This window comes from Elgaria multicarinata, chromosome 1 (genome assembly GCF_023053635.1).
Source record: "Elgaria multicarinata webbii isolate HBS135686 ecotype San Diego chromosome 1, rElgMul1.1.pri, whole genome shotgun sequence".
NCBI classification, from domain to species: Eukaryota; Metazoa; Chordata; class Lepidosauria; order Squamata; family Anguidae; genus Elgaria; species Elgaria multicarinata.
The window spans coordinates 210,151,287-210,179,130 of NC_086171.1; the positions used below are offsets into that span (position 1 = coordinate 210,151,287).

At 44.8% G+C, this 27,844-nt stretch overlaps 1 protein-coding gene across 3 annotated transcripts in view; it reads right to left on the reverse strand.

Annotated features, from left to right (window-relative positions):
- Positions 1 to 27,844, reverse strand: part of KCNQ2 (potassium voltage-gated channel subfamily Q member 2) — a 153,558-nt gene that overhangs the window by 125,192 nt on the left and 522 nt on the right. The window lies entirely within an intron of this gene.

Below are 27,844 nucleotides of genomic sequence, written 5' to 3' on the forward strand. Positions count from 1 at the left end.
TCAGTACAGGGAGGTCAGGCTTGCAGGATTTACTTCTTCCTTTTTTACTAGAATCTCAAGATCCACCAACTGGACCCAGATGCAAAATGGTGGCCCAGGGAGTAGAGCCAAAATACTAATTGCTGATTTGCCATGAGCCATACCTTGGGGTGACCAGAAAACACAAAGACAAATCTATATCTGAATTACTACAGATCATGGATTCTAAGGCCATGGCTAGACCAGGCCTATATCCCGGGACCCTTGCAGATCTACAGCGAATCACCCAGAGATCTACCAGTGGTTCCTGACCTAACAGATTCCCCAGTGCTGGATTGAGCAAATAACTGCCATTAATAAAAAAATAAAAATAAAATAAACCAGCTTGGATAATACCTAGCTGCTTTCTTGCACATCTCCAGAACCAGGTTGATCTCAGAAAATCCAACATCATCAAATACTCCTACAGCCTAATTATGATAACTTATTCCAGTCTGCAACATTTCACACAGCCCTGGTTGCCAAGGAGACTTTCCTTCCCAAACTATAGGCCTGCTGCTTCCTTTCAACAGAACCAAGGAGACGAGGCAAGGTACAAGTTTCTTGACAGAATGTTCTACTAAGGGGACCCAAGGAATTTGGTGCTTTCATATTGGTTCAATAAGAAAACATTTGGGATTTTAACTGAATATGACCTATGGATATTTCTGGATATTCAGAGTCATAAATGAATTTTAAGATGACATCAATTGTACATTGACATCATGAAAAATCCGCCATATATACACGTCAGAGAGGCAGGCAATGTGGAGCGTGTTCAGAAGAGGGCAACCAGGATGATCAGAGGTCTAGAAACAAAGCCCTATGAAGAGAGACTGAAAGAACTGGGCATGTTTAGCCTGGAGAAGAGAAGATTGAGGGGAGACATGATAGCACTCTTCCAATACTTAAAAGGTTGTCACACAGAGGAGGGCCAGGATCTCTTCTCGATCCTCCCAGAGTGTGGGACACGGAATAACGGGCTCAAGTTAAAGGAAGCCAGATTCCGGCTGGACATCAGGAAAAACTTCCTGACTGTTAGAGCAGTGCGACGGTGGAATCAGCTACCTAGGGAGGTTGTGGGCTCTCCCACACTAGAGGCATTCAAGAGGCAGCTGGACAACCCTCTGTCAGGGATGCTTTAGGGTGGATTCCTGCATTGAGCAGGGGGTTGGACTCGATGGCCTTGTTGGCCCCTTCCAACTCTGCTATTCTATGATTCTATGGATAATTAGCGCCCACCTTTCACATTAAAATTTCTTCCAGGTTTGGCATAAGGCTAAATACCTTGGAGCACATTTGCACAGACAAATATTCTCTCCCTCTTCTCTAGCGAACTTTGAAACCAATTCATACAGCCCTAAAAGGAAGCTGAAAGGCGGATGGGGGAAAAGTGAGTTGTGTCAGGGGATCAAGTAAATTATTTTATTCGTAGATGCAGAAACTGTCCAAGCAACAGACATTCAGGAGGAGTAAAAAAACCCACCACCTTATGATCTTATAAAACCTTATAAAAACAAAGCGCTAGCAGATAGTTCATTTTAAAAAAAACTAGGACTACAGTTTTCCCCTAGTTGCTCAGTATGCAGTGGAATATTTGAATATTAAATTATATTATTATTATTATTATTATTATTATTTATTGCATTTGTATACCACCCCATAGCCATAAGATAAAACATTTAAAAACAATATACAAAAATTTAAAACCACAAAAACATACAAAATGCACATACATTTAAAACCACTATAACAACTTATATATTATTATAAATAAACATAACCAATTGTAGCTAAGGTTAGTGCTGCCCAATCAGAGCTGAGATTGCAGGTTTTCTATCTATCATATATTAATAAGGCTTTGGCCAGATCTATACCAAGCATGATATAATGCTATGAAAGCAGTTTGAAAACGGTATATGGAAGTGTCATGGGCCCCAACAGTTGTCAGTGCACTTCAGTACCGTTATAAAGCAGTAGTGTTTATTCACTAGAGGTCCCTATAAACTGGTTAGCTGAGAGTGGTAGATAACCATTGCAGATCTAGAGTTCTGGTTCAAAGTCTGCATCCTCCGATAACACCTTTAGGGTTACCTAAAAGGACAGGTGGCCCTAAGGGACTTATTGGCGGATGCAGGCTTTGAACCAATAGCACTGGTAACACTGCAATATTTTAAGGTAGTGTTTCTCAGAGTTCATTGTTGTAGTTTTTTCATTAAAACTGTGGTTACACTCTTATACCCACCCACAAAGGTTTACTTTCAGTGTGCACAATAGTAAGAACTACCCACCCCTCCCTGTGCTTCTGCATGAGACATGCAGCTGGTCGTGTCTCCTGAATGGAAGGAAGCAAGCCCAGAAACTGACTCATACTGAGATGCATCACGCAGCCTCTGCTCAGGGTGCATAGTTCTTCTGTCATTTCTGCCTTGGGAGTGGTGAAATAAAAGGGCGAAAGCAATAAGGGGGCAAAACTGCCTGCTCTGTCAGACACTCATTGAAAGAAAGCAAAGCCAGAGCAGCAAATCACGCAGGTGGACAGCAGGCAAACTCTTTTCTGGACAGGTGCTTTGAGAGCGCAAGGGCTGGGCTTAGAGCATGAGACTAAGCGGGCGTCTACACCAGACATTTATTGCAGGATTGTATCGCAGTCATCACGAACAGGGTACATGATGTTCACCTGCTCCCGGGGTGATCTCAGCTCCACCCCTCAGTTTTCCCGGATTATCCCTGACTGCTTTTGTTGTGTTTTCCAGTTCTCTCGCTTCCATTCCGAAGAACGTTTGCGGGAGGGGGGTGTCTGTGTGTCCCCTTTTGCGAGGTTGTTGCTGATCTCCGGGAGTCCCAGGCACAGCGAACAGCCAATCAGCTCTGAGGGATGTGTGCATGGGTACCGGAGGTGTGCGGGAGTGGATCTGTTCACCACTGCCACATGTTTTAGATGGGTATTGGTGTGTTTTACTGCCAAGTGTGTGGGTGGTTTTTTTAAATACAAACATATCTCTGCGCAGGAGTGCATATTTGACGGAGTTCCTATCCCCTCCATGTGTTGCTGCACATCTGTGCTCATGAGCATGCCTCACGAATCATTAAAAAAAATCTCTGCCCCATAACCACATAATCTGCCCAGCACCGCCCACTTGTGCTGATCCATATGCACAAGCGGCATAACAGGGCACACAGGCTCCCGCAATGGCACTCCTGAAATTGTGGTACACATCAGGGCTGTGTGCCCCGTGAGTGCCGATCACAGAAGCAGGGAACATTCAGAAGCATCCCTCTTCTATGCTGAAATGCCTGCAGGTGTAGATTAGCCCTATGATTGGAGAGACTGAGGTTCAATTCCCCACATGGCTATGGTGACTTCGGGATAACCACTGAGGCTGTTCACACAGCATGTTTAACCATATCCAGTGGTTGAGTGTGGGTTGTTGTTGAACCATGGGTTGTTTGTTGAATTGTGAGTTGTCTGAACCCAGGACATTTTCCACAGGGTGGCTTGTTAACCACCCTGAACAACCCAACAACAAACCATGGGTTCTCAAGGTGGCTTGTTCAAGAAAAAATAAGGTACATTGCATGGTTAACAAGCCATCCTGCGGAAAATGTCCTGGGTTCAGACAACACACTAACCCATATTTCAACAGACAACTCACGTTTCAACAACAACCCACCCACAACCACTAAGTGTGAGTTAGCATGTTGTGCAGACCCAGGCCATAGCTAGACCTAAGGTTTATCCCTGGATCGTCCAGGGGTCAAACCTGTTCATCTAGGTGACACACAGGGGATCCAGTGCTCAGGCAGGGGCGAACCCTGGATGATCCCAGGATAAACCTTAGGTCTAGCTGTGGCCCCAGTCACTGACTCTCAGCCTAACCTACTGCACAGGGATGTTGTGAGGATAAGAAGCAGGGGAGAGAATGATATATCTCCTTGGAGGAAGGGCAGGATATAAACATAAATGCATATTTCTCTGTGCATAGTTTGGGACATCCCTTAATTTCGGGTCACCGTAGGATCATAAACAGGCAAAAATGTTCTTTGGCAGAGCAACTGATTAGCTTCACTTGCTCCTCAAATTCAGCTCCGACCGGCCTCATCTGTCCTTCACTCCACGACTCACTCAGGCTCACATAGCTATCTTTCGCCACTGCGTCATTCCCAACAGGGACTCCGACACCCATCCACACTCCCATGAGCCCCAACTTCCATTTCCCAAGCACTAATTGGAAGGCTGACTTCCTCAGTGCCGACTTAATTTAATCACTCTCCTCCAAGAAAGAGCAGAGACAAAGAAAATGCAGCAACAATTAAACTCTATTTAATTTGTCACCAATGCTGTTAGAGAATGAAAAATGATTGAACTGCTCCCACCAAACTTGGCTGCCTGCATCTCTGACTATGCCTTACTTCACCTGACTCGCAACATCTGGTGGAGCAGGACCACAAAAGCAGCAAATTTTGAAAGAACTTAGATCCCCTTTAAAAAAAAAAAATGCCGCCCAATTTTTCCCATACTCTCAAAGGTCTGGCCTAAGAGATACAAGAAAGCTAAGAGTGAAATCTAAGGGCATTCTGGAAGTTGTAGGATTTTTTTGCGGTCTAAACATGCACAGGATTGTACCCTAAGACACAAAATGCAACATGGGCCCAGATCATTATTTAGTTATAAAATTCCTACCTGGCCTTTCATCACAAATAGCCTCAAGCAGCTTTGTGATAATAAAACACTACACAATAAAATACAACATCTACAATTCCATCAAGACAATGAAAAAGCAAAGAAAAAAAGCAGATAAAATATAAACAGATAAAAGCAGCAGATAGGCAGGGATTTCATATACGTTAAAAGACCCAGAGAACAAGACAGGCTTCATTTAGGTCCTAAAGCCACCTTTCCCAACCTGGTGCTCTCCAGAAGTGTTGGACAACAACTCCCATCATTCCCATAAACAGATAACTGGCTGTTTATTCCTGTCAAGAGCTGCTGGGATCTGTGGGAAGCTTCCCCATGTGGTGAACTATTAAACTGCTCATTGAAGTTCTTTCATGCCCTGGACTAACTCCACCCACTGAGGCTTCCCATTGGATCCTCCTAGACAGGAAGGAGTATAAAATTATTTCCTGTTCCAGTTGAGTCTTGCTTGAGGCATGAAGGTCTTCCCTGAGCTTGTTCCTGTATCCTTGGGTATTCTGTGGCTCTGACGTATAGTTTGCCATCTGGTTCTGACTTTGGCCGTAGCTAGATCTAAGGTTTATCCCAGGATCATCCTGGGTTCGTCCCTGCCTGAGCACTGGATGCCCTGTGTGGCACTTAAATGAATAGGTTTGACCCCAGGACAATCCTGGGATAAACCTTAGGTCTAGCTATGGCCTTAGATGAACAGGTTTGACCCCAGGACAATCCTGGGATAAACCTAAGGTCTAGCTACGGCCTTAGTTGTTATTCCTGACTCATTTTGAAGCACCCAGCCCACCCGAGACTGCTGCCTGTACCAAATCCCATCCCCTCCATGCCATTTTCTGGACCTAAGTCTCCGACAAATTTGCTTTGAGCTCCCTGGCGGAAAAATACCCATCTACGGAGAATTCTACCCGTTGCATTTCTGCATGAAACACCAATGCCTCCTGATTGGAAGGAGCCAAGCATGCAGAACAGTGACTCATCCAGAGATGCATGATGTTCTCCCGAAGTGGTGTGTAGTTCTGTTGCATCTCTGCCTTGGGAGTGATTGACTACACCAATTACACCCAATGCAGTGATGGGGCAAAATGACCCGAGTGGAAGAAAGCAAGGCCAGAACAAGGAACTGTACAGAGATATTGTGGGCTGCCTCTGTGGGTGAACACGTTGGGCTCAGAAGAGCTTTCAAGTGGTTGAGGGACCCCATCACAGATGTCTTGGCCATGCTAGCCTGGGCCAACACAACAGACTACACTGGGTGGGTTCTACCAAAAGATCCCACTCATTCTCACCCCCCACCCCACACACCTCCAACTATTCTTAGGTGATCATCCTAACAGTGTGCAAATACAGTTCACACACAATTTAAACATTTAAGGTGGAGCTCTCTATAATATCTGATCATCTCCCAAGTTAACTACAGATGCTGAATCTCTCCAGTTGCTCTGAAGTCAGCTGCAGCTTAGTCGACTGGTATGCAAGGGAGGCATAGTATATCCTGATCTTCCAATTGCAAAAACAACAACCCAAAAACCCATGTTGGTGGAAGCTGAAATTTAAATAAATGCATTTACATTCACAGCCATAAGGTCACATTAAATATGTTGTTTTTCCGGCAAATGTGGAGCAAAGTCCTCATTCCTGGAGGCTTTCGCTCTCCAAATCTGACAGCACAGACAGCATAATAGCAATCCAGTCTTAAAACGTAATGGGATTGCTTTCCTGCAGGCACAGAGGCAAATGCCTAATTGGCTGTGAACTCGGTTCAACAATGAACATTCACTGACGTTTACTGTCTGTTGAAAAGGCTTTCTTGTGGACTTGGGTAGCTTGCAGACCTGGGGAGATCTCTCTGCAAGGGAGCACAGACAGTTTGACAATTCCCTGCAAAAATTCACTGGAGATTTTTCTTCTTTTTTGAGACGCAAAAATAAACAGTCAAGTTGATTTTACACCAGTGGTGAAAGTGAACAGGTACAGAGAATCAGAGATACTGGGAACACCACCATCGCCTCTGAAAACTGAAAACATCCGTTTGGGCACCATTTTCTCTGCTTTTTGAACAAAGCAGGGCACCATTTTCTCTTGGCTTTAGAGTCGAAAATACAATAAATAAAACACACAAATTGCATGTTGTATTACCTTTCACAAAGTAATATTTCAAAGTGTGCAAAGTTGGGAAATCCATAAGTAAAACAAACTACCATAGAACAATACAGTTGGCAGACAAATTCCAGTATTCCAGTGACTACAACTTTAAAACTAACCCCAAACCTGTTCACCTAGTGGAGGTCAATCATGATATCAAAGGTGTGTGTGATCTCTTTTAGGCCCCAGCAGGTGCGTCAGGGGGATGATCCTCCTCTTGACGCATCTGCCCGGAAGTAGCTTTGCTGCATGCTGGCCATATCCGAGGTCAATCATTGTAGCTTCGCCCACACATTGGCTTCTCCAATGGCTTGGGGAATCATCCGTGACTGAGTCGGCAGGTAGGACAGCACTCTTCCAGCCACTGGCTAAGTTCCAGACCCTTCACCCATCTGATGGCTTCCCCAATGAGGAAGACACTGTGAGGGGAAGTCTGCTACCCACCGGTATCCCCCACTGTTATCTTCAATGGGAGATAACAGCAGGGATGCCAAGCCCTGCCCCTTGGAGGAATTCAGGAAAACTCTGTAGGACAGGTGGGCAATGTTCATAAATTGGATTAAGCCCTGTCCTATTTTGCCTAATCAATGGATTGCTGTCCTCGTGTCTGTATCTTAAGCTTCTATGAATCTTAGGTTTCGTCTTATTCAGAAATAAAAAAAATCTTATTTTGGGTTTATTGGACTCCACAGTGCATTTTCAATAAGGGTCTATCTAACTTGCATAACTAATGGAGCTGTAATGCACCTAATGCTTCTTTAATTCATATGTTTTGGCAATGCCCAGTAGTTGCCCCCTTTTGGGAGGAGGTTATAATAAGGATAAACTTAGTATTGGAACAATCTTTAATATGGAAGGATGTGCATGTCTTGGAAGCTAACACACGGTCAGTGCAAATGGATCTTCAGAGCCCTTATGACAGCTAAAAGACATATACTATCACGTTGGTAGGACAAATGCTCACCTCCCATAATGCAATAGACAGAGGACTGAACAACGCTATCAACATATGAACAGGCATTATATAGATGCCACTTGTGAGTGGATAAACACATGGATATTTGGCCTTCTTTTCTTGAAACCTATGTATAACTCTCTCCTTTTTTCCCCTTTTTTCCCTTTTTTTTCTATATCTGATGAAAAAATGATGTTATCCCTATGTTTCTCTTTTTCACAATTTATTGTTTTGTTTTGGTTTGTTAAATTCACAATAAAAAATGCAGAGTGGGGGGGGGAGTTGGGTTAGGCCCACAGGCCAGAGGTTCTTCTCCCACTACCAGAGTGGATAAAAATCAATGATTTTTTTTTGGGGGGGGGGGAGAAACAGAATCTAAAAATAGTTTTCTATTTAAGATACATTATAGTCCAAAGGCTATTCATCATGAAATAAGGATTAGTTTTTAATTATGTAGCATGAGGCCGTATATTCATGCAAAGTTTAAATTTTTGGGTAAATAAATTCCATTAATCCATTCAGGTAATGATTATTTTTCTCCTTCCAATAAAATACAGCAGAAAAGTTGTCCAAATATGAATGATTAACCTATTAAACTGGAGATAGTTCACCTCGCAATAATTTCATAATTATATATCTATGATGTGTTTCTAATAGTATAACCAAATCAGTATATTTTTAATACATATAACTGTAAAACTAATCTGAAAAGTTGTTATTCTAAAAATGAAACCTTCATCCGGTTGTAAATATTAAGATTATACCAGCAAGAATGAGTCTTTGGTAACTCTGAGTTGTGTAAAATATGTACCGTATTTCTTCGATTCTAAGACTCACTTTTTTTCCCATATAAACATCTCTAAAAACGGAGTGCGTCTTAGAATCGCGGGTGTGTTTATTATTTCTTAAGCTTTTTTTTTCTGTTGGTGGTACTGAAATTAGTGTGCATCTTACAATCGATGGCGTCTTAGAATCAAAGAAATACGGTATTAAGCTTATAGCGAGGAAGAGCGCACTTTTGGGGGGGGGAGTCACATGATTAAATCGAGTCTCCCTGCCTACTACTATAGACAAAATAAAAAAGAAAGCTGTACACTTTAGTGGGAAAGTGCTCTAGCCAGATTTCCAGTAGGAAAACTGTCGAGAAAAGACTATGACGGGAGCTATCCACAACACGTCCCTCAAGATTAAAGAGGTATCATTTCTCTTTTATTGCCAAGATGCAAGATTTTTTTTAAAAAAAAAAAAAATCTTGATGAGCCAAATTTGTGTCTTGGCATTGAGTCAGGCATACATCTACGCTGCATTTTGCCGGATGGCCCACACAATATGGTCACCACGTGACATGAAGCAAAATGATCCCCCTATCCACTTGGCAAGCTAATGAACATCAGTGGCTTGTCACACTGGGCCTGTTCAGAATCACAGAATAGCAGAGTTGGAAGGGGCCTTCAAGGCCATCGAGTCCAACCCCCTGCTCAATGCAGGAATCCACCCTAAAGCATCCCTGACAGATGGTTGTCCAGATGCCTCTTGAATGCCTCTAGTGTGGCATTCTAGTGTGGCATTTAAGACACCTTAAATCCTGCTGTTTAAGGCTTTTGGTTAAGCAGCAGGGTTTAAGATGTCTTGTGCAATGCGTTTCGCTAAATCCTGCTCACTCACTAACCATCTGCCCCAGGGTTAGTGGCTCTAACCGTGGCTTAAAGTGTTATGTGTGACTGCACCATTTGTGGTTTGTGCTAACCCCAGAGAACCAGTTTCGCTAACCACATAGCCGGAAGTGTCGTCTGAACAGGCCCAATGATTCAGCCACCAGGAACAGCCATTATCACAAATACCAGGGCCAGAGCTACACTTCGAGATCCCATCCTGATGATGCTTCATCTCTCTTGTGAACACACACAACCTCGTAGCACAGACAATGACATCTCTGGCGGTATTTTGGAAATATGTGCAGTACATGGAATACGTAATGTCCCCCAACAGTTATCAGTACACTTCAATACCGACAAAAAGCAGTATTGTAGATCTAGCCCAGGCTTTTCAATGGCGTCACAGTATTCACACATTTGGTGATAAGTCATCGATTGACAAATAATCTGAGCCATGTACATGCATGTTGGAACAGGAGTGGTGTTGCAGTGGCAAACGTGTTGGGCTGGGAGTCGAAAGATCCGAATTCTAGTCCCCACTCGGCATGGAAACCCACTGGGTGACTTTGGGCCAGTCAGACTCTCAGCCCAACCTACCTATCATAGAATCATAGAATAGAATAGCAGAGTTGGAAGGGGCCTACAAGGCCATCGAGTCCAACCCCCTGCTCAATGCAGGAATCCACCCTAAAGCATCCCTGACAGATGGTTGTCCAGCTGCCTCTTGAAGGCCTCTAGTGTGGGAGAGCCCACAACCTCCCTAGGTAACTGTTTCCATTGTCGTACTGCTCTAACAGTCAGGAAGTTTTTCCTGATGTCCAGCTGGAATCTGGCTTCCTTTAACTTGAGCCCATTATTCCAAGTCCTGCACTCTGGGAGGATGGAGAAGAGATCCTGGCCCTCCTCTGTGTGACAATCTTTTAAGTATTTGAAGAGTGCTATCATGTCTCCCCTCAATCTTCTCTTCTCCAGGCTAAACATGCCCAGTTCTTTCAGTCTCTCTTCATAGGGCTTTGTTTCCAGACCCCTGATCATCCTGGTTGCCCTCCTCTGAACTCACAGGGTTGTTGTTGTGAGGCTAAAATGGAGAGGAGGAGGATTATGTATGCCGCCTTGGGTTCCTTGGAGGGGGGGAAAAAAGGCGGGATACAAATGCAATAAATAAATAAATAAATAAATAAATAAATAAATAAGCACTTTCTCCAGTTTACGTCATGTGCAAACGCTTGATCACTATTTAACTTGGAGCATTCACAGAAATAAAGTTCGAGATGATGGGTGAGCATCAATAGCATCGTGGCCCTGGTGACACTGTGCATGCTGTACAGAAACAAATTGTACTCTGCAATTCCCTGCATGAAACCCAAGATGCTGGCGCATGGAATCAATCCACATTTTTCCCCCTTACAGGCTGCCAGCATGCTGAGCTAGCAGCCATTCCTACAGGCCAAGTTTTTTTTCATATCAGTAGCTCTCAGATATAAAGTACGGACATTAAGAGGACCGGCTACACATAACACTACTCCCATGGCAAGCAGCCCAGCTCCACAGGCAACTAAAGCCTCCTTAGTAGCTGTCCCTACAGACGGAGATGGGTGGAAAAGCTTGACATTCTGGCTTGCTCCTTATGGCCCTAGAAAGGAAGGAGCTATTAGAGACACCCTCAGCAAAGCAGTTCCTTCCTAGAAAAATAGATCACCAAGTGATCATCACCAAGTGATCATCAGGAAAAACTTCCTGACTGTTAGAGCAGTGCGACAATGGAATCAGCTACCTAGGGAGGTTGTGGGCTCTCCCACACTAGAGGCCTTCAAGAGGCAGCTGGACAACCATCTGTCAGGGATGCTTTAGGGCGGATTCCTGCATTGAGCAGGGGGTTGGACTCGATGGCCTTGCAGGCCCCTTCCAACTCTGCTATTCTATGATTCTATGATTCTATTCTAAGTTCTCCTGTCTGGACTTTCTCCTTACTGTTACCTCTTTCAGCTAATCTTCCTCCTCCTCCCTCCCTTATTTGCAGGGAATATAGCTATGAAACATAAGCACAGCAAGGGTGACAGGTGGCCAACGACAACTTCACTCTAGCACCAAACTGTTCTGCCAAAGGGGAATTCTCTGAGACAGCTCTGTCCTTCCTGGGAACACAGCAATAATGGGTAGGGCCATTCTTGAAGCCTTTCAGAATCATAGAATAGTAAAGTTGGAAGGGGCCTATAAGGCCATCGAGTCCAACCCCCTGCTCAATGCAGGAATCCACCTTAAAGCATCCCTGACAGAGGGTTGTCCAGCTGCCTCTTGAAGGCCTCCAGTGTGGGAGAGCCCACAACCTCCCTAGGTAACTGATTCCATTGTCGTACTGCTCTAACAGTCAGGAAGTTTTTCCTGATGTCCAGCCAGAATCCGGCTTCCTGTAACTTAAGCCCATTTCTGTGTGTGAATGTTCTATTCTTGAATTGGCATTCACATTTGCTCAGAATCAAGTAAAAAGCTACATGATTAATTGAGAATGCACATATCTCCAACAGAGTCCCTCCATCCTGCACCAGAGACATGGATGTGAGACTCCCCCACACCACCCACAAGAGACTCTAGAAAATGCTGTAAGAGAGCTCTCCTGAGCTCAGCCAGGCACTTGTGCATTAAAAATGCTAATCTAAAAGCTTTGCGCACACATCGGGAGCTTTAACCTAGTTACCTGTTTGCATGTGTCATGCGCAACGTCTCTCTAGAGCACTTAAAATCATAGAATCATAGAACAGCAGAGTTGGAAGGGGCCTACAAGGCCATCGAGTCCAACCCCCTGCTCAATGCAGGAATCCACCCTAAGCATCCCTGACAGAGGGTTGTCCAGCTGCCTCTTGAAGGCCTCCAGTGTGGGAGAGCCCACAACCTCCCTAAGTAACTGGTTCCATTGTTGTACTGCTCTAACAGTCAGGAAGTTTTTCCTGATGTCCAGCAGCTGGAATCTGGCTACCTGTAACTTGAGCCCATGATTCTGTGTCCTGGACTCTGGGATGGTTGAGAAGAGATCCTGGCCTTCCTCTGTGTGACAGCCGTTCAAGTATTTGAAGAGTGCTATCATGTCTCCCCTCAATCTTTTCTTCTCCAGGCTAAACATGCCCTGTTCTTTCAGCCTCTTCCTCTCTTGCTGCTGGTTGGACCAGCTTCCAGAGGGAGACTTCCGTGTTCTACACAAGCCAGAGCCGGACTGCTTGTCACATGATAGGTGTAACGTGTAGCCTGAAATATGCATGTATGCAAGTGTTAATTATGCACTGATCCCCCATGCATTCCTGGTAGATGACGCCACAGCAGCAGACCTACCCAGAATCCACACAGACTATGCAGTAAACACCTATGAATCACTTTGGTTAGCTCAGACCAAGGTCCTTCTAAGCCCAGCTTTTATTTATGTATTTATTTATTTACAATATTTATATACCGCTCCATAGATTCCGGACCAGTGCACATACGGATGAAACAGAAAAAGGAAGAACATAAAAACAGCAAATTAAATTGTTCAATTTAAAAGAAAGGACCAATAAAAACAGTGGCTGGTCAGTTGAGGAAGGCTTCCTGGAAAAGAGCTGTTTTCACCAGGTGCCAGAAGCAGCACAGTGTTGGTGCCTGCCTGACCTCCAGAGGCAGGGAGTTCCAAAGTGAAGGGGCCACCACACTGAAGGCTCTTCTCCTGGTGGACTCCAATCAGGCCAGATTCATGTGGAACCACCAGGAGCATGGCCACCAATGACCTCAGTGATCAGCCAGTTTGATAAGGGAGAAGGCACTATACTTTTATGGTACAACTGCCCTGCCTCAATCAGAGTGCAACCCTATGCATGTTTAGAAAGAAAGAAAAATCCAATAACTGGAAAATGTAGGACTTTTTCCTGTCTAAACATGCATAGGATTGCGCCCTCACAGAATTTTACAGGCGGTCCAGGCAACAGCATCTTCTGCTTATAACCCTCCCGTGCTTTCCCATTGCATCTTCCCCCGTTTTTCATACCACAGAAAGAAAATCTGTTACGGAAGGAAAGTCAATGCTAGGAGTCATCCATCTGGAACACCCCAGAAGCCGGAAGGAAAATCAAAAGCAGATGGTTGCTTGCCCGCGGCCTCAGAGTCCTCCGCCAAATGTGGACGTGCCATGTTGAGTCATCTTGGCCCACAGCAACAGTCCTGTCCCCTATGGATTTGTCTAGTCCTCTTTTTAAACTATCTAAGGTACTAGGCCAGGGGTGGACATTTGCAGCCCTAGGGACACGTAGACGCCCTCAGCCTAATTTCAAAAACCCTCCGCATGCGATCAGTTCCAACCTCTGGCAAAAGCAATCTGTCCGTTCCCTGGAAACCTGATGCATGGATACAGAAAGGGAGAGAGGGAGGGGAGGGGGAGGGGGACGGGGAGAGGGAGGGGATGGGGAGAGAGGGAGGGGGTGGCAGAAAGAGAAACCTTTGGCTCTGGCCCCGCCCACTGCTGGCTCCATCCCCGCCCACTGCCATCATGCAGCCCCCGACAGATTACCCACAGGGTAACGTGAGCCTTGAAAGGAAAAAGGTTGCCCACCCCTTTCATAAGCTATCAACACCTCCTGCAGTTCAATGACTGCTGCGTGAAAAGCTGCATTCATTCATTGGTCCTCAGCGTACAACCAATTTCTTTCTTGTTTGAAATTATTTTTTTTTATTGGAAAACTTCAACAAAACAAAACAAAAAGCGAGGGAAAGTAGCTACATAAATCTGAATATATCAGTTTCAAGGCATGCATATGATATAATATGGCTTTCTAAGAATTATACGTAAACTTGAACGAATGGCGACCACGTATTCCATGGACGACTTGGCTTCTGTTCCAGTGTGTAGAGTTGGAAGGTCGCAACCTGGGGAGACCCATGCTCTGCTCTTTAAATGCCTTAATACAATAGGAGGGGAGGCAGCTCCCTACCCATTCCTGCCCTCATCTGCTTGTCCTTCTAAATGGGGCAGAAGGTTCCAGGGACAGCTGAGGGATGGGGGCAGAAAAGGGATTCTCAACAGACACAAACAGTCTTTCAAAGTGCGGTCATATTATGGCACACACCAGCTCAAGAAATGCCCTTGGAAGTGGAAGAAGAAAGCCCCAAAATGCAGTAACGCTCTGAGCTCAAGAGAGGATCAGTTGAAGGGTGGGTAGATCTCAGCCAGACGGAGCCAGCAGGTGTCCCCAAGAAGTGCTGCCGGTGTCATTCTTAGAAGATGAACCACTTAGATGTTCTTGGGGACACAGCCATCGTCAGAGGAGAAGGGGAATCTAATGAGATTTGACATTTTGCTGAGAAGCACACGCCTTAGAGCAAGGCAGGACAAATCCAAACCTGCCCAAAGTTTCTGGCAAACTTTACTGAAATGCAGCATCAGCAGCACATCCCTCCAGACAATGTCTTTGAGGGGCGACTGTGTGGCAGAGCGAGGGAGAAATGCAAGCAGGGAGATGCAGTTAGAATAGATTTTTTTTCCCTGGCGATTGATGGGCAAGAACTTCTTAAAATTATGCAAAGGCAGCTGGATCTATTTCCAGGGTTTGGATATGAAATGATGCTGTTTCCCATCTAGGAAGGGAGCTTCTCCCCCGGGTCATACAGCAACTTCAAGAACATGATTTTCATTGGGACTGCAGCACAGAAGGAAAGTGTCACCTCCCCCCTTCCTCTCTGCATACTGCAGCCCCAATACAAATTCCTCCCCAGCACCTATATGGTAAAACACACACAGAGAGATCATGGAATCATAAAATAGTATTGGAAGGGGCCTACAAGGCCATCGAGTCCAACCCCCTGCTCAATGCAGGAATCCACCCTAAAGCATCCCTGACAGAGGGTTGTCCAGCTGCCTCTTGAAGGCCTCTAGTGTGGGAGAGCCCACAACCTCCCTAGGTAACTGGTTCCATGGTCGTACTGCTCTAACAGTGAGGAAGTTTTTCCTGATGTCCAGCTGGAATCTGGTTTCCTGTAATTTGAGCCCATGATTCCATGTCCTGCACTCTGGGGTGATCATAGAATCATAGAATAGCAGAGTTGGAAGGGGCCTACAAGGCCATCTAGTCCAACCCCCTGCTCAATGCAGGAATCCACCCTAAAGCATCCCTGACAGATGGTTGTCCAGCTGCCTCTTGAAGGCCTCTAGTGTGGGAGAGCCCACAATCTCCCTAGGTAACTGGTTCCATGGTCGTACTGCTCTAACAGTGAGGAAGTTTTTCCTGATGTCCAGCCGGAATCTGGTTTCCTGTAATTTGAGCCCATGATTCCGTGTCCTGCACTCTGGGATGATCATAGAATCATAGAATAGCAGAGTTGGAAGGGGCCTACAAGGCCATCGAGTCCAACCCCCTGCTCAATGCAGGAATCCACCCTAAAGAGATAATCCACAACACCAAACCACATGTCTGATGTCACTTGTGGTCTGGCCCCAAGTTCCATGTGATAACACCAGCCTGGAAGCCAGTTATTAATTCTGTAATGAGTAACATATCTTTACGTAGCTCCGAACAGGCTTTTGGGAACTCCTGTACTGTATTGCTCTCTTTATTTTCTTAGTTGTCTGCCTTAGCATTACAATGTTTATACCTGATGTTTCCTTCTTCATCAGTTATTATCACTTTATACAATTTGGAGAGAGGGAAGAAGATAAATTATGAAAAACCTTGTATTGCTTGCTCTGCATTTTTGACAACAGAGCTGGGATGCATAACCTGCATTAGGGTTGAGATGCTGGTGAATTAACTAGTATTGAGAGTTAGCAGGCATGTTTGCACAGAACAGCAAGCCAGGAATCTGGGGAATCCTGGCTTACTCTGAAAGAACCTGGCTTACTGTGAAAGAATACTCCTCCTGTTAGTACAAGTGGCTAAATAAACCAAATTAGGTTGGTTTACGGTGTAATCCTATGCATGTTTAGACAGAAAAAAGTTCTACAACTCCCAGCGTGCCCCAGCTAGCACGACTGGTTGGGGAATGCTGGGAGTTGTAGTACTTTTTTCTGTCTAAACATGCATAGGCTTGTGCCCTTAGGGTGTCATCTAAACCTGGAATCCTGGCTTCTTGCTAACAAACAAGCCAGGATTTGTAAACCAAGAGCAAATGCTGGTTCATGATCCTGGCTTGTTTAGGAGCAACAAGCCAGGATTCCAGCTTCAGACAGCACAATAAACCAAACATGTCTAGTTCATTTAGCAACTCACACTTCCCTGAATTCTGGCTCACCATTCCAATGTGTAGCAGGGGGAACTGAGGAGAGTTGGGTTCAAATCTTCACTGAAGTTCACTGAGGCCTCATCTATACCTTCCAGGATGGGGGAGGGGAGGATCCCAGGCTTACCTGCTTCTGGGATTGTCCCCCTGCATCTAAACAGCAGCGCGTCGTCACGGAAGTGAAGGGGCCCTGCGTGTGTTTTTAGGAAACGTCCACATAATTGCACAATTGCAGGGCCCCAATCCAGCACCTCTGTGAGGTGTCTTTTAAAAAAAAAAATTAAAAAAACTCAGCGCCGTAAAACGCCGACAGCCATTCCGAAGATGGCGAAAATGCTGCCCCCCACCACAACCCCAATGGGTATGGACACACACACCCGTGCACATTTGAAGAGCCCTCACAGGGAGGAGGGAAGATCCGGGAGCTCTCACCACACTGCCCATGGTCCTCAGGGTTGTCCTGGGACAGCAGGAAAAATCAGGAAAACCATGGTCCTGGTTATTCCGGGGCAACTGAGAGGTCATCCCGGTTAACCCCGGGATCCCCATCTACACCAAGCAGGATATTCCACTATCAAAGTGGTATGAAAGTGGTATATCAAAGGCAGGAGCCACACTACTGCTTTATAGTGATATTGAAGTGCACTGACAACTGTTGGGGCCCAGGACACATCTACACCAAGCAGGATATAACACTATGAAAGTGGTATATGGTCTGTGTTACTGGGGCCCAACAATTGTCAGTGCACTTCAATACCGCTGTAAAGCAGTGATGTGGCTCCTGCCTTTGATATACCGCTTTCATAGTGGAATATCCTGCTTGGTGTAGATGAGGCCATGGATGCACAGGGACAACCTCGAGCTGACTCTGGGATAACTGGCAGGTGTAGCTTAGGCCTGGGTGACCTCTAGCTGATCACTGTCTCTCAGCATAATCTGCCTTGGGGCCAGGTTATCTGAAGGAACACCTCCTCCCATATGTACCTGCCCGGACCCTAAGGTCATCCTCAGGGGTCCTTCTCCGCGAGCCCCTGCCAAAGGAAGTGAGGCAGGTGGCTACCAGGAGGAGGGCCTTCTCTGCTGTGGCACCCCGGCTGTGGAATGAGCTCCCTAAGGAGGTTCGCTTGGCACCTACATTATATGCTTTTAGACGCCAGGTGAAGACCTTTTTATTCTCCCAGTATTTTAACAGTCTATAAAAAAATTTTAACTTGGTGTTTTAAATTTGTAATTTTGCATTGCTGCTGTTTTTATCTGGTTGAGCTTTTATATTGTATTTTGTACTATGGTTTTATACTGTTGTTTTATACTTTGAATGTTTTTAATTTTTGTGAACCGCCCAGAGAGCTCCGGCTATTGGGCAGTATAGAAACGTAATAAATAAATAAATCTACCTCACCATGCTTGTTGTGAGTCTATGGGGGGCTGGGGAGGGGGGAACCGTGTATATTTGTCGTGACCTCCTTGGAGGAACAGCACTCCAAAAATTAACAAGTGAAAAATTTTAGTTCTGTGCTTTTATTTGCTCTTCTTACTGAGAATCCCTCAGTAAGCTACCAAGAAATCCCCACGACAGCTGAAAACCACAAGCATTATACTATTAACAGTGGTGTGAGTTTCTTTGGCTCGAATACAAAAGAGGGCAGGGCTCCTGCAGCTTTCACTGCTGTGATGAAGAGGGAATTTCGCCAGGTGCTGCATGCACACCAAATGCACCTGCTTGAATTCCCTTTTCTATACCACTGTTAAAGATGCAGGAGCCCAGTCCTCCTTTTTATGTGGTCACCCTACCCAATACACTGCTGACTCAATATAAGGCAGCTTCCTATGTCCCTATTTAAGTGTTAACCTGCCTGTGTGAAAGAGCTACACCATATTAACCATGGCCCCTGTTTTGCCCAGTTTTTAATGAGCGTTGAAGAGATTTTTTAACCCGCCTTTGGATTACATTGGATTGTTTTCAACGGTGGCTGTTTCCACGCTCTATTTTACGCTGCTTTTAATTAACGTGCGTAATGCTCTGTAATTAACCTATGCAGTCCTCTGTCTTAAACTGTGTCAATGAGTGCTTCCAGACGAGGCTTTTATTGTGCAATCGCCCTGCCTCATTCATGGAACTTTACGCGGGCGGCTGGCTGTCCAGACATCTCCTGCCTGTAACCATCCCATGTTTTTCCACTGCTTTTTCTGCTTCTTCTTTTTTTTCCTGCAAGGGGGCACTCGAGGTGGCCTTTTCTGAGAAGCAGCTCTCCAGAAGATCTTAAAACCCAGGGACATTTTATGGGAGAAGGTAGTTTTGGTCCCAAGCCATATAGGGGAAGAATCCACGCATGTATTAATACCGTTTAAGAAGAGTCCTTTTAACGGTGAATTGAAATGTTTCAAAAGCACCAAAACGCTAATGAAGAGACATACTCTGCTTGGTGTGCCCCGCCACGCCGGCTGCAAAACAGAGGCGTTTGCTCTCTTTCCCCTCCCTCTCTCGGCAAGTCTGCGGCGGGTGCTTCCCATTTAAAGGGGAACAGGGGGCACTGGGCATGAGTTTGTGGAACCAAGGGGGCGGTTACCAGAAAATGTTTGGGAACCACTGGGTTATACTATGATGAACTTTAAAGGATTGTTTGTGTTTCAGTATGATGTGAGCTACCCTTGGAGACTAAGGCAGCAATTCCGACAGACAGGTGTGGAGGAGTTAGGATGAGCCAGAAATGCCCCCTGCTGATGGCGAGGAGCTATGGCGGCAGGGTGGCCTCAGCTACCCAGAATGCCCACAGAAAGCTCTACAGCTGTAGATTTATTTCATTTATTTTATCTATTATTGCATTTACAAAGCAAGGCTGGAGCTGAAGGTTAGGAGGCACTATTCCAACCAAACGCTATTCCAACCAAGTTGTGATTTTTTTTCTTTTCTTTTTTATCTTACCTGTTCTGTTTTGCTGTAAACTTGTATTTAGTATATTTTTGAATATTATTGCTATGTTGTTGATTAGTATATTGTTAAATAATGTTGTAGTTTTAATTTTTGTAAACCACCCAGAGAGCTTCGGCTATTGGGCGGTATAAAAATGCAATAAATGAAATGAAATGAAATTTACATCCCGCCTTTTTTCCTTCAAGGAGCCCAAGGCGGTGTACATAATCCTCCTCCTCCTCTCCATTTTATCCTCACAACAACCCTGTGAGGTGGGTTGGGCTGAGAGTGTGTGACTGGCCCAAAGTCACACAGTGGGTTTCCATGGCTGAGTGGGGACTAGAACCCTGGTCTCCTGATTATTATTATTATTATTATTATTATTATTATTATTTATTTATTTATTTATATAGCACCATCAGTGTACATGGTGCTGTACAGAGTAAAACAGTAAATAGCAAGACCCTGCCGCATAGGCTTACAATCTAATAAAATCATAGTAAAACAATAAGGAGGGGAAGAGAATGCAAACAGGTACAGGGTAGGGTAAGCAGGCACAGGGTAGGGTAAAACTAACAGTAGAAAGTAACAGTAGAAGTCTGCACAACATCAAGTTTTAAAAGCTTTAGGAAAAAGAAAAGTTTTTAGTTGAGCTTTAAAAGCTGAGGTTGAACTTGTAGTTCTCAAATGTTCTGGAAGAGCGTTCCAGGTGTAAGGGGCAGCAGAAGAAAATGGACGAAGCCGAGCAAGGGAAGTAGAGACCCTTGGGCAGGCGAGAAACATGGCATCAGAGGAGCGAAGAGCACGAGCGGGGCAATAGTGTGAGATGAGAGAGGAGAGATAGGAAGGAGCTAGACCGTGAAAAGCTTTGAAGGTTAACAGGAGAAGTTTATATTGGATTCTGAAGTGAATTGGAAGCCAATGAAGAGATTTCAGAAGCGGAGTAACATGGTCGGAGCGGCGAGCCAAGAAGATGATCTTTGCGGCAGAGTGGAGAACAGAAACCAACGGACTGATGTGAGAAGAAGGAAGGCCAGAGAGAAGAAGGTTGCAGTAGTCCAACCGTGAAATAACCAGCGCATGAACAAGCGTCTTGGCAGAAGAGACAGACAAAAATGATCGAATCCTGGCAATATTATACAGGAAAAATTGACAAGCTTTAGCTACTGCCCCAATATGAGGAATAAAGGAGAGCGAGGAGTCGAATATAAAGCCAAGGCTACGAGCTTCCTTGACCGGAGTAAGCGTAACATCATTGACAGTAAGAGAGAATGAGAGATGAGGAGACCCAGTCCAACCCGCAGAGTCCCCTGGAGAAACTCCCCTCCCCGTGGGGCATGCACTGTTATCTCCAACCTGAGATCAGAGATAACAGGGGGTGTAGGCACCATGGGATTCTGCTGGAGTTGGGAAGAGTAGCCAACACGGGCTGCTCTTTCTGACAATATTTACATGACACCCTTTAGGGCAGTGCTGATTGAGTCCTTGGCCTCAGCTAGATGAGGGGTGAAAGGGCGACGATCTCGCGACTTTATGATAGCGAGGTCGTCGCCCTCGTTTACACGCGGCATGCGGCATCACAGCCATCATTTTGTTTTGGTTTTTAAAGGAGCGCACGAGCGCTCGTCTGCAAAACAGTAAAAAAGTAATAATAATTTCCACGCTCCCCCCACCCCCGATGGGCACAGAGCTCCTGAGGAAAAACCAGGCTAGAAGGGTAGGGCAAAATCCAGGGGAAATGGAGGGATCATCATTTGGATGCACAGGGATGATCCCGGGGTGATCCCCGGGATAAGCCCTCATCTAGCCATGGCCCTTGTCTCTGTGCCTCTCCCAGCATGCAGAGAGAGAAAAAGCTGGGTGAAGCAATACGGGTGGTGGACAATTCAGCCCCCACCTTAAAATAAAGTTCTGTGCCCGTGCCCTAAACAGTGGCATGCAAATTTGGCAATAAATAAAGTTATCCTACAAGCTGATCCTACCACAGACATAATCATGTTCCAAAGAGATATAGATCCCACGTTAAAGACACAAGAACTGCCCTGCTGGATCATATCAAAAGTCCATTTAGTCCAACACCTCTTTTCTCACTATTATTATTATTATTACTTATTGCATTTTTATACCGCCCAATAGCCAAAGTTCCTCTGGAAAGCTCACACAGAAAGGAATACCATCCGTCCCCTAACATGTGCTATTCAAAGGCACACGGCTTCTGTACGTGGCGGTTTTACTCAGCTCTCGTGGCTAACAGCCACTGATAGAGGACTTGAAGCTGCCACGTTCCACCGAATTAAGTGGGACAGCCTCAATGCTTTTTCTCCATCATTCCATACGAACACTGAGCGTCAAACGAACTGAGGAAGCAAGGGCTACGAAGCAATTTCTTTTCTATCAAATAGAACGGATGGGGAAAAAATGTGGGAGCTATTTTCAGCACAGCACTAATTGTAACCAATCAGCAAACTCATAGCATTGTCATTTCCATATATTGCAGGGTGGGGGGGGGCAGAAACTGGCATAGTACAAAGGTATAAAAGATGACAACACAGCTTGGGTTCTAGCTTCATTCAGGGTTCCTGGAGCTTCTTTTAGCTCTATTCAGAGGGTCTTTGGAGGAAGACAGATCCTTCACTAAACAGGGCAGCCCGTTTACTGGCACTGGCCGGCGAGATCATATTACACCAGTCCTTTTACAACTTCATTGGCTGCCAGTCCAGATCCTAGCCAGATTCAAAGTGCTGGTATTGACATTTAAAGCCCTAAACAGCTTGGGGCCAGGTTATTTGAAGGAATGCCTCCTCCCATATGTACCTGCCCGGACCTTAAGATCATCCACAGGGGCCCTTCTCCGTGAGCCCCTGCCACAGGAAGTGAGGCAGGTGGCTACTAGGAGGAGGGCTTTCTCCACTATGGAACCCCGGTTGTGGAATGAGCTCCCCAGAGAGGTCCGCCTGGCGCCTACACTGTACTCCTTTCGTCGCCAGCTGAAGACCTTTTTATTCTCTCAGTATTTTAACACTTAATTGTAACTTAAATTTAAATTTTACTGTTCTAACTCTGTATTTTAATCTTATATCAATTTTGCTGCATGGTTTTATCCTGGTTGTGCTTTTTGTACTGTATTTTGTAATTGTGCTTTTAACCTGTTGGTTGTTTTATTATGGTTTTAATTTTTGTGAACCGCCCAGAGAGCTTCGGCTATTGGGCGGTATAAAAATGTAATAAATAAATAAATAAATTCACTGGTGAATATAGTAGCTCCAATTCTTTTCCTTCTATTTCTGTATTCTGAAAGGCATGTACGTACATTACATTCTTTAATAAAAGCATTTTTCCCCAATTTAAATATTTGTTCGTATGACTCAGTACTTCCGAAGTCCCCATAACAGATCACAAAGCTGAACCTAAGCCAAATACACAGGTGGAAAGGATCTGTCACTAGTAATCTTGTTAATTAGATTAATCATCCTTAATTTTCTTCCCCTGACATGTTGGTCGATAGAGATGCATCTCTACTCAGCCTTTCCACCCAGTTTGGATCAACGGAGCAATTCACTATAATATAGTGAAGCCTCCTAACTATCTTCAAGGATAACCCCACCACCACCTCCAGAATGAGCCCTGTGCAAATTACCTAGCCATCTTTGGCAGTGTTGAGTGATCCTTCTTTTACAGAAGAGGAAAAAGCTGAGAAAAGACATTCTGAGAAAACGCAGCCACTTGGGAATCCAAGAGCAGAACCCCAAAACTGCATTACTGGACTTAAGGAGAAGTATGACCAATGTCCAAAATGGGCAGTACACCTACTTCCTCACTAACCGGGTCCACATCTGCAGTCCAATTCCTTTTGCCTCATCAAATGAAACTGTCCAGAAAAGTGTTGCTCAATGCTCTGAAAAGCTGTGATGATCAACAGCTTCTTCTGCCAAAAGCCATGCACCCTTGAACCCATGACTTTTCCCTTCAGAAATGCCAATGCTGATGAAAAAGAACCAAAACCAAAACAGCTTCATCAGGACTAGTGACTTATTTCTGGCAGCATCTCCAGTTCTGTAATTTCATTAAAGCCAACTCCAGGCCAGAAACTCGCTTCACTTCTGGTTGCTCAAAAACCAAATATAAAAATTAAACACTGTAAAACAATTTATTTAAACCATTATTTGCTCCGCTTCTGCCTTCCACCTAACAATGTCAAAGGACCTTTGCAAGAGTTCTGCATTGTATCTCATGTCAGGATGCAGCAAAGGGCAGCTGGTGTTTATAGCTACCCATCTTGACCACTCTGAGACACATGATTTCCTGCTGTGTGCAGTCGCAGTTGCACTATAAAATGCCCACTAGGGGGCGCTGTCCCATTGAACTATATGGGCTGGGAGGTTTTAAATTACAGGGCACGTAGTCGCTATTCTCTTCTCATGTAATTCAGCATGTTTCAAATTCAGAAGAGAAGCAGGAAGCAATGGTAAGGAAACACAATTTCCCACTGTCTGAAAGACTTCTCAGTTTTCCCATCTGTAAAATGGCAACAGTGCAGCAGCTCTATGACACAGGGCCACCAGAGTCACCAGGTTCCACCCGCCTCTCAACCTTTGACTGCCTGCATGGCCTAGGTCAAGTCATTAATCTTCAGCCTCTATTTTAGAACTTCAAAGCCAATGTAGTAGAGAAGTTATCATGCCAGACTGGCATCTAGGAGAGGCCAGGTTCAGATCCCCACTCAGCCACAGAAAGTCACTAAGTGACTCTGGGCTAATCACTACTTTTCACTAGGCGCACCTCACAGGGTTGTTGTGAGGATACAAGTGGGGTGGGGAGAAAACCCTTAGATTTGTTAGCCATCCTAAGAGTATTTGTACTGAAAGTAGGCTAAATATTGTTTAACTGTTTAACAGCTTTAACTGTTGTGATGAAGTGGGAATTTCACCAGGTGCTGCATGCATACCAGTGGAAATTCCCTTTTCTATAGAACTGTTAAAGATACAGGAGCCCTGTCCTCCTTTTCACCCTACCCAGTATGGGCCCAAACCCCAGTTTAGATTCATAGCATTTCCAGAATTAACAAGTACCAAGGTATTATTTTCAACTCATGTAAGTAGGGTTCTAGTGTATGATGCACCTGGTAAAACCAGATAGTGATCCGTTTAGGAATGGCAAAAGGAGAAAATTACCCCCACACTGTATTTCAGACCACACATGAGATAGGGACATCTCTTTTGGGTTCTTAGGAGATATAAAACCACAACAAATGCTCTTAAAATATACTGCCTTTTTTTCTTGGCACAGTTTAAAACATGGATATATACAAAAGCAGACCTTTGGCTTTTGTTGTCAATCTGCCCCCTATCTTTTCTTGCCCCACATGTCAATGAAACGTGAAGTTGCACTCCCTAAAAAACAAGGCAATAAGGCCAGCAAGGGCTTACATCTCTGCCCCCAAATCAAAGACATTTCAGAGTAGGGGGGACGGGACACTGAAGGCCTTTGTGAGTAATTCAGTTTGCTCTGTTAGAAACTGAATCTACGGCTGGATTCAGCTTTTGCTGATCCCTGATTCTTTGGGCATAACAATCTCTTTGGGATTAGTTAATAAAACATCTCTCTGGAACATTTTGCAAATCAGTTTGCAAAATGGCAGAGGTCCAAAATGCAGTGCCCCAATGGTTTTTGATGCCATTGCTAACACAAAACCACAAAGCTTTATATGAAAATAGAGGAGGTCCGAGTCAGCGGAATTTTGATGCTATTTTAAAAAAACCAGAAGGAAGGAAGGAAAGGACCACAGGTCATATCTTATGTTATCTCTAGGTTTTGATATCAGTCTGGAACACTGTTTGATGGAAGCAGCAGTGGCTAAAATCCAAACAAGCCTTTTGATTCCTAATAAACATCCAGATTGCAATCCTATGCATGCTTACATAGGAGTAAGCCCATTGAACGTAATGGGGCCTACTTCTGAGTAAGTCTAAGATCGTTATAATTTATTTTTACATTTCAGTATATAAAGTCACACATACACACACTTCGATTCACTCTGACTAGGTATTGTTTATCTCTAAAAAATAAATGACCATGTTCTAAGTAAATAAGATTGGCTAATTTATTAGATATAACATAAAAACAACCTATGATTGATTATTGTGGTTGTGTCTTTTATTCGTATCTGTTCTGCTTGCCTTTTTATAACTTAATCAGCAAAAAAGGCAGTGGCACACACAGAGAGACATAGTCCTGTGCTTATTCCAACTGAAAAATCAGGTGCAACAATTCCTTTTATAAATAAATGTCAAAATCAGCCTTTTGGTTCTTGCATTTCCCTCAAAAGCCTCCAACTCTAGCTGGTATTTCTTTCTAGAGTCATCCCTCAAGCATCTGCAGTGAGAGGGGGAAAAAGCAGGCCTCAAAGATGTCTCCGATCTAGCCTGCACTTCAAGCATCAGATGAAAACAGAGCTGAAGGATGCCTGTAATCTAAAAGTGTGTAGGGAGGATGTAGGAGAATGGGACGAGAAGCCATTGGTTGGACATTAGAGGGGTCTCTGTGCCATTCAGTTGGCGGGAATTGTTATGGTGATATCTAGCAAGGCCAGAACAAAGGCACTAGCAATACTGTTCCACATATTCAATGGGAACCAATCCAGAATAGCAAGATACAAGTCATTGCCGGTGATACATACAGACCAAGGGGTGAAGCATTTCCTGCACAAATAAAGGAAGAAAACACACACTATGTTTCATCTAGCAGATATAATTTTGGAGGGAATGTGGGGTGCAGTCATTTGTGGCACAATGGGTTGCATCTTAGGGTCTCAATTTTCAACATTGGGGCTAACATATAGGGAGGGTGAGAAGAAAGATGAGCATATTGAAGCATCCCCATAAGCATCAATCGTAGAGTTGCAAGAAGTCCTTGGAAGGCATTCTAGTTTATTGCTCCTTATTGCTCCAGATCTTTGCAAAGAAAGCCACCCAGGTGGGACACAAGTGACAGCTGGCAGGTGTCACTTTGCTGGAGTGGAGTTGGGGGCAGGAGAGATTGAAGATACAAGCAACGCAAACATGCATCTAAATGAAGTCAGAATTTCCACACTGGTTCAAGCCAACCTAGCTAAGTTTTCTATCTGCCCACAGGCTGAGCATGGCTTCTTCAGAGAAGTTTTGCAAAACAACACAGTCTGCTGATACCCGGCCTCTATTCTAATCTCTGAAAGTGGGTGCTTGGGCCTTGAAACATTGTGCCTAATAGCCCCAAATGACTCACAGGTGAGAAGTCCCACTTAAATCAGCCTTCCTTCAACCTGGTGCCCTCCAGATCTGTTGGATTGCAACTCCCATCATTCCCAGCCAGTATGCCACACAGAACGGTTAACTTGCACCGACTTCAGCTGAGATTTAAGCAGCCTCCCTGGATCTCTTTATACTCTGGCTCGGCTATCATAACATACTAAAGCAATGAGTTCCACAGGTAAACTATGCATTGCAAGAAGCACTACATCCATTCGTTTTCTTTTAAATACACTGTAAATCACTTTCAATGGATGACTCTCAGATGTTTGTTTATGCTAATCATTTATCTGAGTCATTTTTTTCTACCCTCCCTTTCCTTCCACACACACACACCTCACCCCAACTACTTTGCACTTCATCTATCTCCTTTCCCATTTTCCCACTCAACTTAAGGTCCACCAATGCACACATGTCCTTTTTCTGCAAGTGAGGCACACCAGCCGGGCAGCCCTGTGATTGGAAAACCAGCGAATTAGTGAGCAGCCCCCTCTGTGCAAATTGGCATCCAGGAAGGAAAAGAGGGAGGGCATGCAAAACTGGGGCGGGGAGGAAGAGAAAATGCCTATTCAAGGTTTTTTGGGGGGGAGGGGGCAGAGATTTGCATCTCGCACATAGGATGGCTGCAAAGAAATATGGTGGAGAAGAGAAGGGGGGAGGTGATAGGCTATTGCAAGGATGGATGGATGGATGGATGGAATAAATGGAAATAGAGGATGTTTACGCGGAAAGAGTGTGGTCCCCAGAGTGGATAGCTAGAGATAGGGTGAATGGAGAGAATGCGGCAGGAGGCAATGGAGCAGAGAGAGAGAGAGAGAGAGAGAGCGCACTGAGACCGGGAAAGGTAGAACACACCGCGCCAGGAGCAGACAATGAACAAAAGGAGTTATGGAGCCGGTGCCGGGGGGGGGGGGGGGATGTATTCACGGAGAGTTTGCACGGAGAGAGGGTCCGGAT